Below are 8,957 nucleotides of genomic sequence, written 5' to 3'. Positions count from 1 at the left end.
AGTGCACTGGGAAGATAATTTTCTCACTACCTACCAGGCCAAGTATATCCTTTTCAATAAATGCATAAGTTGTCCTCCAGATTCAATACAACCTTACGTGAGTATAGGCCGTGCAAATCAAACAAACACAATTCATTTGCCCATCAGAAAAAGTGTTATTGACATTTACTTGGATCCCCTCAAAGCTCTAATTAAAATGTTCATGTGTTGACCCAAAGGAGATCCAGCCCGACATCCACAAATTCACCACATTGGAAAAGAATGGCTAGATGTCATGCTTCAGCATGAATACTGCAATAGCATCAACCCAAGTTTTTAGTAGGCTTTTTCTCTCCTTCACACAATGGTTTTCTACTTTTGTGTTCATGTTCTTGTGGTAAATGTGCCCTCCATTGTAATCTTAAACTGTAGTGAGCCATTGGTATACATAAACTATAATTCAAATATAAATAGAAAAGTTGAATCTCTAAGGTGGAGAATAGAAAGAAACATGGACAATTCTCTTCCTCCTTCACAAATTCGTGCTGCTCAAACCATCCATGGCTACCCGTTCAAACTCTCCCATCCACAGCCCCCCGGAGAAGAGGGTTCACCCAGGTAGAAAGACACACTCTATCGGGGTTTTACCCTCTCAGAGAAGAAAACATGTGTAAAAGAAGACAAAGAGAGAGAGGTTGGCAGTGCTGCTTTTCATGCAAAGCTTCAGCAAAAGCCAAGAGTAAAGAAGAAAGGGTACCCAGGGATAACTTCTTAGAAACTTATAATTAATTTACTATGTTTGCTCTCAAACTCCCGCTTTCTCCCTAAAATATTTACATCATTAAAATTCAGTATTCACACATACATGTGGATTTTATCTAAGGTAAATTAAATTTAGATGAGTTTGCATTTATGTTCCTTTAATCCACTTATGTATTTATTATTTGATCATCAGAACATTAGCTAATGGTGTTCAAGGACTGGACTGCACAAGTAGGCTTTTTATGAATCTCATGAAGCTTTGTTTATCTTGATTATCTGCATGTTATCATTTGAGTCAAATTACCTTATTCAATTGTCAAGTGAGTCATTTTTATGGAAAGAGCTGAAATGTAGTTAAAGGAAACCAGAATAAACTTAAAAATTGTTCTTATTGGTCTTAATATAGAAACAATTTAAAGCCAATTTGGTGTTGGTTTAGATATTTTTCAATCAGCAGGATCATCTAAATTATTCAACAGCAAATACCCAGAAAGTTTTCCCTGTGTACAATTTACTCGGGTTAAGCAATCAAGGGCCCAGTCCCAGAATCTCCTACCCAATTTACACTCGGATTTCGTTGTGGAAAAGCCTCTTCCTTTGATGCTTTTCCCTCTCAAAAGCCCACAGCACATTTTTCAAGGATTTTCTCTGCCAACTGCCGTTCCTTGTTCAAGTACACTTACTTCTTCCTGGAGTGCTCACCCGTATGTTTCTACAATGATCTCTCCCTGTTGTAGGATTACCTAGAGGGGCTTGACTACGAGGTACACTTCTTCCCAGACAAGCTACCCTGCTCCATCCCTAGCAGTAGAGACACAGGCTTACAAATGTGATTGCTACATGGGCTGCCAATCAACAGACAGTGATGGCTGCTGAGATGGGCACCTACCCTGGGCACTTTTGGGGAAAGCCCTGTCTGGCTCACCAGGGATACCTTGGAATCAGCCTTCCCCTGGCCTCACCGGCTCTCTCTCATGTCTACTGTAACATGTATGAATTTTAGTCATGCTAGACAGTATTTCATGTCCAGTTGTGAAAATTCATTTGTAGCAAGACCTCCATATTTGAAGGTGATTACAATCGTAGCCAACAGGAATGATTTCCTTACTCGATATTTTTTGTGCATCCGTAATGTCTGTGGAAGCCACTGTGCTTGGGACTGAAGTAACAGAGGTTATGACACAGATGTTGCCTGCCCTTGTGGAGCGGACATTCTAGCTCTCATTACAGAGAACCGTTCACATAACTGTGTGGGCCATTTCCCATCAGTACGTCGTGTGGAATCGCATGTGCAGTGAATTGGAATTTTTACTTTAATATTCCAAAGCCCGGGTCCCAGAGGGTCTGTGTTGGCTGGTCTCAGGGAAGACCTGATCAGTGACATGTGGACTCTGAGTATGTTGCCGTGTTTTCTACCCCTGCAGGGTCCTACGAATCACGTGGGAATATGATTAGACCTGGGCCCCAGACTCCCTATATCAGAATAAGAGGGCTGGGAGTCGATTTTTTAAAAATATATTTTTATTGACTTCAGAGAGGAACGGGGGGAGAGAGAGAGAGAAACATTGGTGATGAGAGAGAATCATTGATCGGCTGCCTCCTGCACGCCCCACCCTGGGCATCGAGCCCACAACCTCAGTCTTGTGCCCTGACTGGGAATCAAACCATGACCTCCAGTTTGCTTTCTAATAAGCATTCCAGTAATGCTTAAGATCATACCAACTTGGAAAATACTGATTTTTATAAAAAATAAAATAAAATTTGTCAAATGAGATATGAATTTAATCTAATTTTAAGTTAAAATTTTAAAACTTTGTAGTCAGTTTTTCATTATTAAGGAGCCCGAATTCACCTTTATAAGAAAAGTGGCCTTTATCATGCCACTGTCTGTGAAATGTCAGAATGAAATGAAATTGAAATAAATGTGGCCCTTTCTGTTGTTAGCCTTTAAAGAGCCGAGTAAAAAATGGACTTTATCCCGGCAACAGCACAATCATAAATCAGTTTGTTAAAATACGTTTGGATTCATAACATCTGATTTCTTGCTCACAAGCTAACCTAAACATTTCTTGTTAAATGAAATGTAGTCACGACTTAAAATATTTGAAGGAAAGCAGTCATCCAGAAAATGAAGGTCAACCCAAACAGACGGCATCTGTGAAACTGGGAGTCGAGTTCTCTGCTCTGCCAAGTGCAAAGGAAACAAGATCTGGGTTAGAGGACAGTTTTCCGAACTGTCTGTCTCGCATCTGGAAATGCATTTGTAGTTTTTAATAATCCCCTCCCATCTGGCAACTATCAGTTTGTTCTCTGTATCTATGTGTCTGTTTCTATTTTGTTTGTTTTGTTCTTTAGATTTCACATGTAAATGAAATCATATGGTATTTGTGTTTCTCTGACTGACTTACTTCACTTAGCGTAATATATTACCCTCTAGGGTCCATCCATGCTGTTGCAAATGGTAAGATTTCATTCGTTTTTGTGGCCGAGTAGTATTCCATTGTTTATCTGTACCACAGGTTTTTTGTCCACTCATCTACTGGGCACTTGGGTTGCTCCCATATCTTAACTAATGTAAATAATGCTGCAATGAACATGGGGGTGCAGATATATATTCTTTTGGATTCGTGTTTCGGGTTTCTTCAGATATATTCCCAGAACTGGATTCTCTAGGTCATATATCTTACGAACGCATGTATCTGCGTTCTAACCCGTGTTAGAATGTGTGTGAGTCTATTTGGCAGAGCGGAGCACATTCATACATTCACCCCCTCTCCTCCTCTGCCAGTGTCAGGAGATGGCTGGGCTGCTGCTCACCTCCGGGGCCGCATTTATGCTGACGGGAGGTTCTTGGGAAGAGAAAGCACCAAGAGGGCAGAGAGCTGCGGACTAAGGACTGGAGTGGACTGGGCGGCAGGCGGATGGACGGGTCGGGGAGAGGACAGAGGAGCTGTGAGGGTCTGGCTGACTCCGAGGAGAGAGAAAAGAGAGTGGGCTGGTGGGCGGGGCCTACTGTAGCTCTGTGGACAGCGGGCATGTTTGCCCAGTGCCTGGCCACAGCATTCCAGTTTGCCGTCTCTTCAAAGTACTTTAGTAAAAGCAAACGAAATCTTAAAGGCATTGTGGGCGATTTCTTTTAATTTGACAGAAGCAGAAAGACCTAGATCTACTCAGGTTTCAGGACTGTGAGATGTCAGGGTTAGTGAGGGGTGTGAGTAGGCAAAAGAGAAAGATACACGGCAAACAAGTGGTGTCAGCAGGACCTAGCAGAATCCGGTCCTCGAGCCTCCAAAGCTACACTCTGTTCTGGAGCTGTAACCCTATTTTTTGCTAGACGCTTTCTGCTGCCAGTTTTTCCCCATTAACATGAAATGTTCTGCAGTGTCACACTCATCTATTTAAAGCCCAGAGAACTAGAGAACCGTGAAAATTCTGCACAAAAATCCCAACCCCCTGACGAAACAAACAGCCATGTGTGGGCGGCTGGATCAGGTCCTTCCAGGGCTGTCAGCGCTCATTATCAAATGGTAAATGACTGAGTAAATATTAGCAGGGAGTCTGTTCTTTCCAGTGGAGTTAGGGACCAAAGGGGCAGCGGGAACTCAGTCCACTGATGTGAATGCAACAGAGCCAACTCCTGGGCAAACTCCTACATGACCACGTTTATCACTCCACTCTGCTAGTAGGCCACAGATCTAAATTCTAAAACTGAATGTCGCATATGAAAAATATTATTATACTAGAGGCCCGATGCACGAAGATTCATGCAAGAATAGGCCTTCCTTCCCCTGGCTGCCAGCACCGCCTTTGCTCTGGCTGGAGCTGCCTTTCCGCCTTCACTCCGGCCTGGAGCCGCCTTCTGCCTTCGCGTGCTCCCGGCCCGGCTGCCACCATCTTTGTTGTGTCAATTTGCATATTCCCCCCTTATTGGCTGTGGGTGCCACCATCTTTGTTGTGAAGTGATGGTCAATTTGCATATTATCAGATAGGATTATTAAAAAATTAGTTCTTTCTGGGATTAAAGAATATGGAAATGCAAATAAACCTGAGAGAGAGAGAGAGAGAGAGAGAGAGAGAGAGAGAGAGAGAAATAATTCTTAAGATGGATACCAGGATTCTTTTAGTTCATCTTACTTGCCGGACAAGTTAGTTCTAGTTGCCCTGATTTTGTCCTGATCAGAGGCACTGGAGCCTGACTCAGCTGGACCACATTCATAGAAATATTCTGTTAATAGGATGCATCCCATACATATGCCACCCAACTCTTCCTTTCTCTGAGGCATTAAGCTCATTTGCCACCAGATTTTAACTTCACAAACCCAGAACTTTCCATATCTCTTGCCAAAGGAATTCATATGGACACCCATCTGTCCAGCAGTTCCTTGGCAGGATCTGACTGCATAGCACCCTCTGTGCACGGGAAAGCGTCGTTCCTCTGGAAATGGAAGGTCTTTTGAATCATTATGAAGATGTTTGCTGAACAGCGCTCCTTTAGGAACTTCTAGAAAAGCTTCGTGATGGCCCACCATTTCCAAACGAATGAGCTAAGGGGGTACATGCGCACACGAGTTTCCTGAGGTTTTAATATTATTACAGCCCAAAAGACTACACCTCCCCAGGTTCCTTCTATGCAGCTGGCTTTAATTCTTCCGACAATCATCTCTCTCAATCTTTCATTATAATGTAGACTCCTCTTCTCATCTAGGAAATGGAGAGGTATGGTCAGGCCATATGTTTCTTTCCTGGGGGCGGGGGGGTGGGGGATTGATGAGGTAGGCCTGTCTATTTCCATTCTACTTAGCACAGATGAGAAAAAAAAATCATAATTGTATTATTTCTTTTCTTTTCATATGTCCTGTTTAGCCTTGAAAAACAAAGACAAAATTGAGCTTCATCCAAGTTTTACCCACTCAGTCACTCACTTTCCAGGATCCTTCATCAAGAAAACAACTGGTTCAAAGACTGGAGTTAGAGCTGGAAACAAGAAAAGGTAAAAGTGAGGTCTAGCCAGGTGACCAGTCCCAGACCAGGTCTGTTAGGGGCTAGAGGAGATGGTCGGAGAGGAAAACGACTTCAATCCCAAACAGGTTGCTCGGTACACCGAGACCACAGCGCGCTCCGAGGCCACATGAGTGTGACACAACCCAGGAAGCTTCCTTCTTGCTCCGGTTTGCGAGAAGCTGCGAGTTGCATGTCAGTATCTCGGTATGACCTCCCCTACAGCTGCATGGGTCTGTGGTGTAGCCTCTGGTGGAAACTGTTGAGGATCTGGGGGGCCTGAGCTGAGCGCTGGGCTATGAAACCTCAGGTTCATGGTTGTAGTTCAGAAAGCCAAAGAGCAAAGGCAGCATTGCCTGAGGTTGAGATGTGAGTACCAGAAACAAAATGTTAGTATCAATGAACACAGAATCGCCGGCCGGCGTGGCTCTGTGGTAGAGCATTGACCTATGAACCAGGAGGTCACGGTTCCATTCCTAGTCAGGGCATATGCCTGGGTTGCGTGCTCAGTCCCCTGTGTGGAGCAGGCAGAAGGCAGTTGATCCATGATTCTCTCTCATCATTGATGTTTCTATCCTTCTCTCCTATCTTCCTCTCTGACATCATTAAAAATATATTTAAATAAATAAATAAAGAACCAAAACACCTCATGCATGGAGCAAAGCAAAGCAGGAGAAAGAGATGTGAGTCCCCAAGGATGAAAAGCTCTAGTGTGAGCTTTCTGGAAGCGTGCCAAGGCAGCAAGTCCTCAGCTGTGAGACCAAGTCTCCCTCCCCCTTCCCTGGGATGGTGGTCACCTGGGCCGCGCTCTACCAGAATGCCGGGGCCTTCCGGCACAGCTGGCCACAGGCAGCACCCAGCAGCTCCTGGTGGCTTTCACCCTGGGCCCCTCCTGGGCCTGTTCACCTACCGTTGGAGCACGGGTTCTAATATCTCCCTTTGTCTGTGACTTTTCAAAACCCTTACCAAAAAGTCAGTATTTTGGCATAAATAGTAGACTTGACTCTCCCCATATAAGTTTTGCCAATGTTCCTCTCCCTTATTTGTCCATGGATGTCTATAGAGATGACTTGCAATTACCTTTAACCTAAAGTCACCTGACGATCATTGAGCCCCACAATGAATGCTGATGGGGATATGGGACGCTGGGACGCAGAACCCAGAGGTTGTGAAGCCACGATCCAATCCAGGCAACAGTTTTAGACTAAATAAGGTCCCTGGTGATCGATGCAGCGATAATAACAATGATCTGCAGGCTGTTTTGTGTTGTATGAAATACTTTTACAATCCTCATTACGTCACACCTAACTGATGTAGTCCAGCAGACATTCTTATTTCCTGTTTACAGGTGAGGACATTGAGACTGAGCTTAAAGGCCTGGCTCAGGACCAACAAGTTTTTAACTGTCAGAACAGTGACTCAGAACCAGGACTTGTGACTCCAAGTCACATAGTTATGCCGGCGGCCTTTTCCTGCCTTGCGTCTAGGCTAAAAGTCAAGTCTCACACAGAAGGGCATGCACCGTTTTCTGGAATAACTGAGCAGCGAAATGGCCCGGTGGGTGCTTTCGGTCTTGCACCTTTGTAGTTGTTTCAAAACGCCCGGTCTCCCCATCTCCCGAATGCGTTTCCTAGATAATAAATGTCGGAGACAGTGGTTGGTCATTGTCATTTCACTTCTTAATGACTTGATGGAGGACATACAAGTGGCCTGGGTACCCTCCCTTCTGAGGTCAGAGGGAAGCAGTGAGTCCCTATGAAGATAAGCACTCAGCAGTTACACTCATTCATTTGGGGTGGGGATGCTACTTTATCAGTTACCCTTTCTTCTGTGGAGCTGGTGAAGAAAGGGATAAGGCTTTTGACTGCTAATTATCATGACAGAGGGAAGATACTGTCACCTCTTACTTAAGAATGAGGCTGGGCCCCACTATGAGGAGGGCGGGATGCGGAAGCTTTATTTTACATCAAACTTGGGCACTCAGAGCTCACATTAACTCTAGCGTCTTCCGGTGCAAAATAAACTGGCACACATCGGGTACACACTGGACATCCTCCACCAAGCCCTCTCACTTCCACGCCTGTCCTTCACTTCTTTCTCCAAAACAGCCTTCTTCCAGACTAGAGGAACGAGAAATTATTCTTTTTAAATATAAATACTTCTTCCCAATGTTAAAAAAAGGACTCCCGGGTGACAATAGCTGTAACTTCACTTCTGTTTAACAAGAAAATGCAGAATAAAGGCTTCAATGACATCAATGCATTTAGGAAGAAAAGTATGTTTTTTATTCACCAGGGTCTTATCAACACACTTTTGGGGGAAAAGTAGTATATTATGCAAGACATATTTGTGTTTTATCTACACGGGGATTCATAAACATCCTCCCACCCACACATTTTCCCTCACTGGTCTAGAATTTTTACTTCTCAGACTATTCCATTGTGTGAGCAGTCTCCATAGTTCAACTTTTCCAGGAGCAGAGATCGGCCGTTACCCACAGAGCGAGGGGCCTCTGCCTGGTGTAGATTCATCCATCCCTTCCACCAACATGTCCTGAACACCTCCTCCAGGTGCCATGCGAGGTCTAGGTGAGTGGGATTTCTGCGGACTTCCCTGCCCACTGATGTCTGAAATTGCACTCGTCAAAACTGTTCCTTTCCCAGAAAGCCTAAACTTTCAACCTTCAAATATCTGAGAAAGATAATACTGTAAGTTGTTTGTTGTTTCTAAATCCTAGCCACACAGTAAAATCACCAGAGGGGCTTTTAAAAACTACTCATGTCTCGGTCCCACCCCGAGTCAATTACATTAGACTACGTGTATGTTATTTTAATTAAGTAGCTGATTATTTGTTGAACTAACTAGGGGGGGGGGAAGAGAGAGAGAGAGAGAGAGAGAGAGAGCGAGAGAGAGAGAGAGAGAAAGGAAGGAAGGAAGGAAGGAAGGAAGGAAGGAAGGAAGGAAGGAAGGGAGGGAGGGAGGGAGGGAGGGAGGGAGGGAGGGAGGGAGGGAGGGAGGGAGGAAGGAAGGAAGGAAGGAAGGAAGGAAGGAAGGAAGGAAGGAAGGAAGGAAGAGAGCTGAATCCTTGTCTTAAGGTTCCTCCCCTCTCTAAGGCGGACTTAGGATAGGTCCAGAGAAGGACTCAATGGATATTCATCAGTTCCAGGTGTGTCTTCAGGTCCTGTCTCGACGGATGTGTGCAGGCAGGAGGTCATTAG

The sequence above is a fragment of the Myotis lucifugus genome, unplaced genomic scaffold (assembly GCF_000147115.1).
Source record: "Myotis lucifugus unplaced genomic scaffold, Myoluc2.0 scaffold_3, whole genome shotgun sequence".
Taxonomy (NCBI): Eukaryota; Metazoa; Chordata; class Mammalia; order Chiroptera; family Vespertilionidae; genus Myotis; species Myotis lucifugus.
This window is presented reverse-complemented; position numbering follows the sequence as displayed.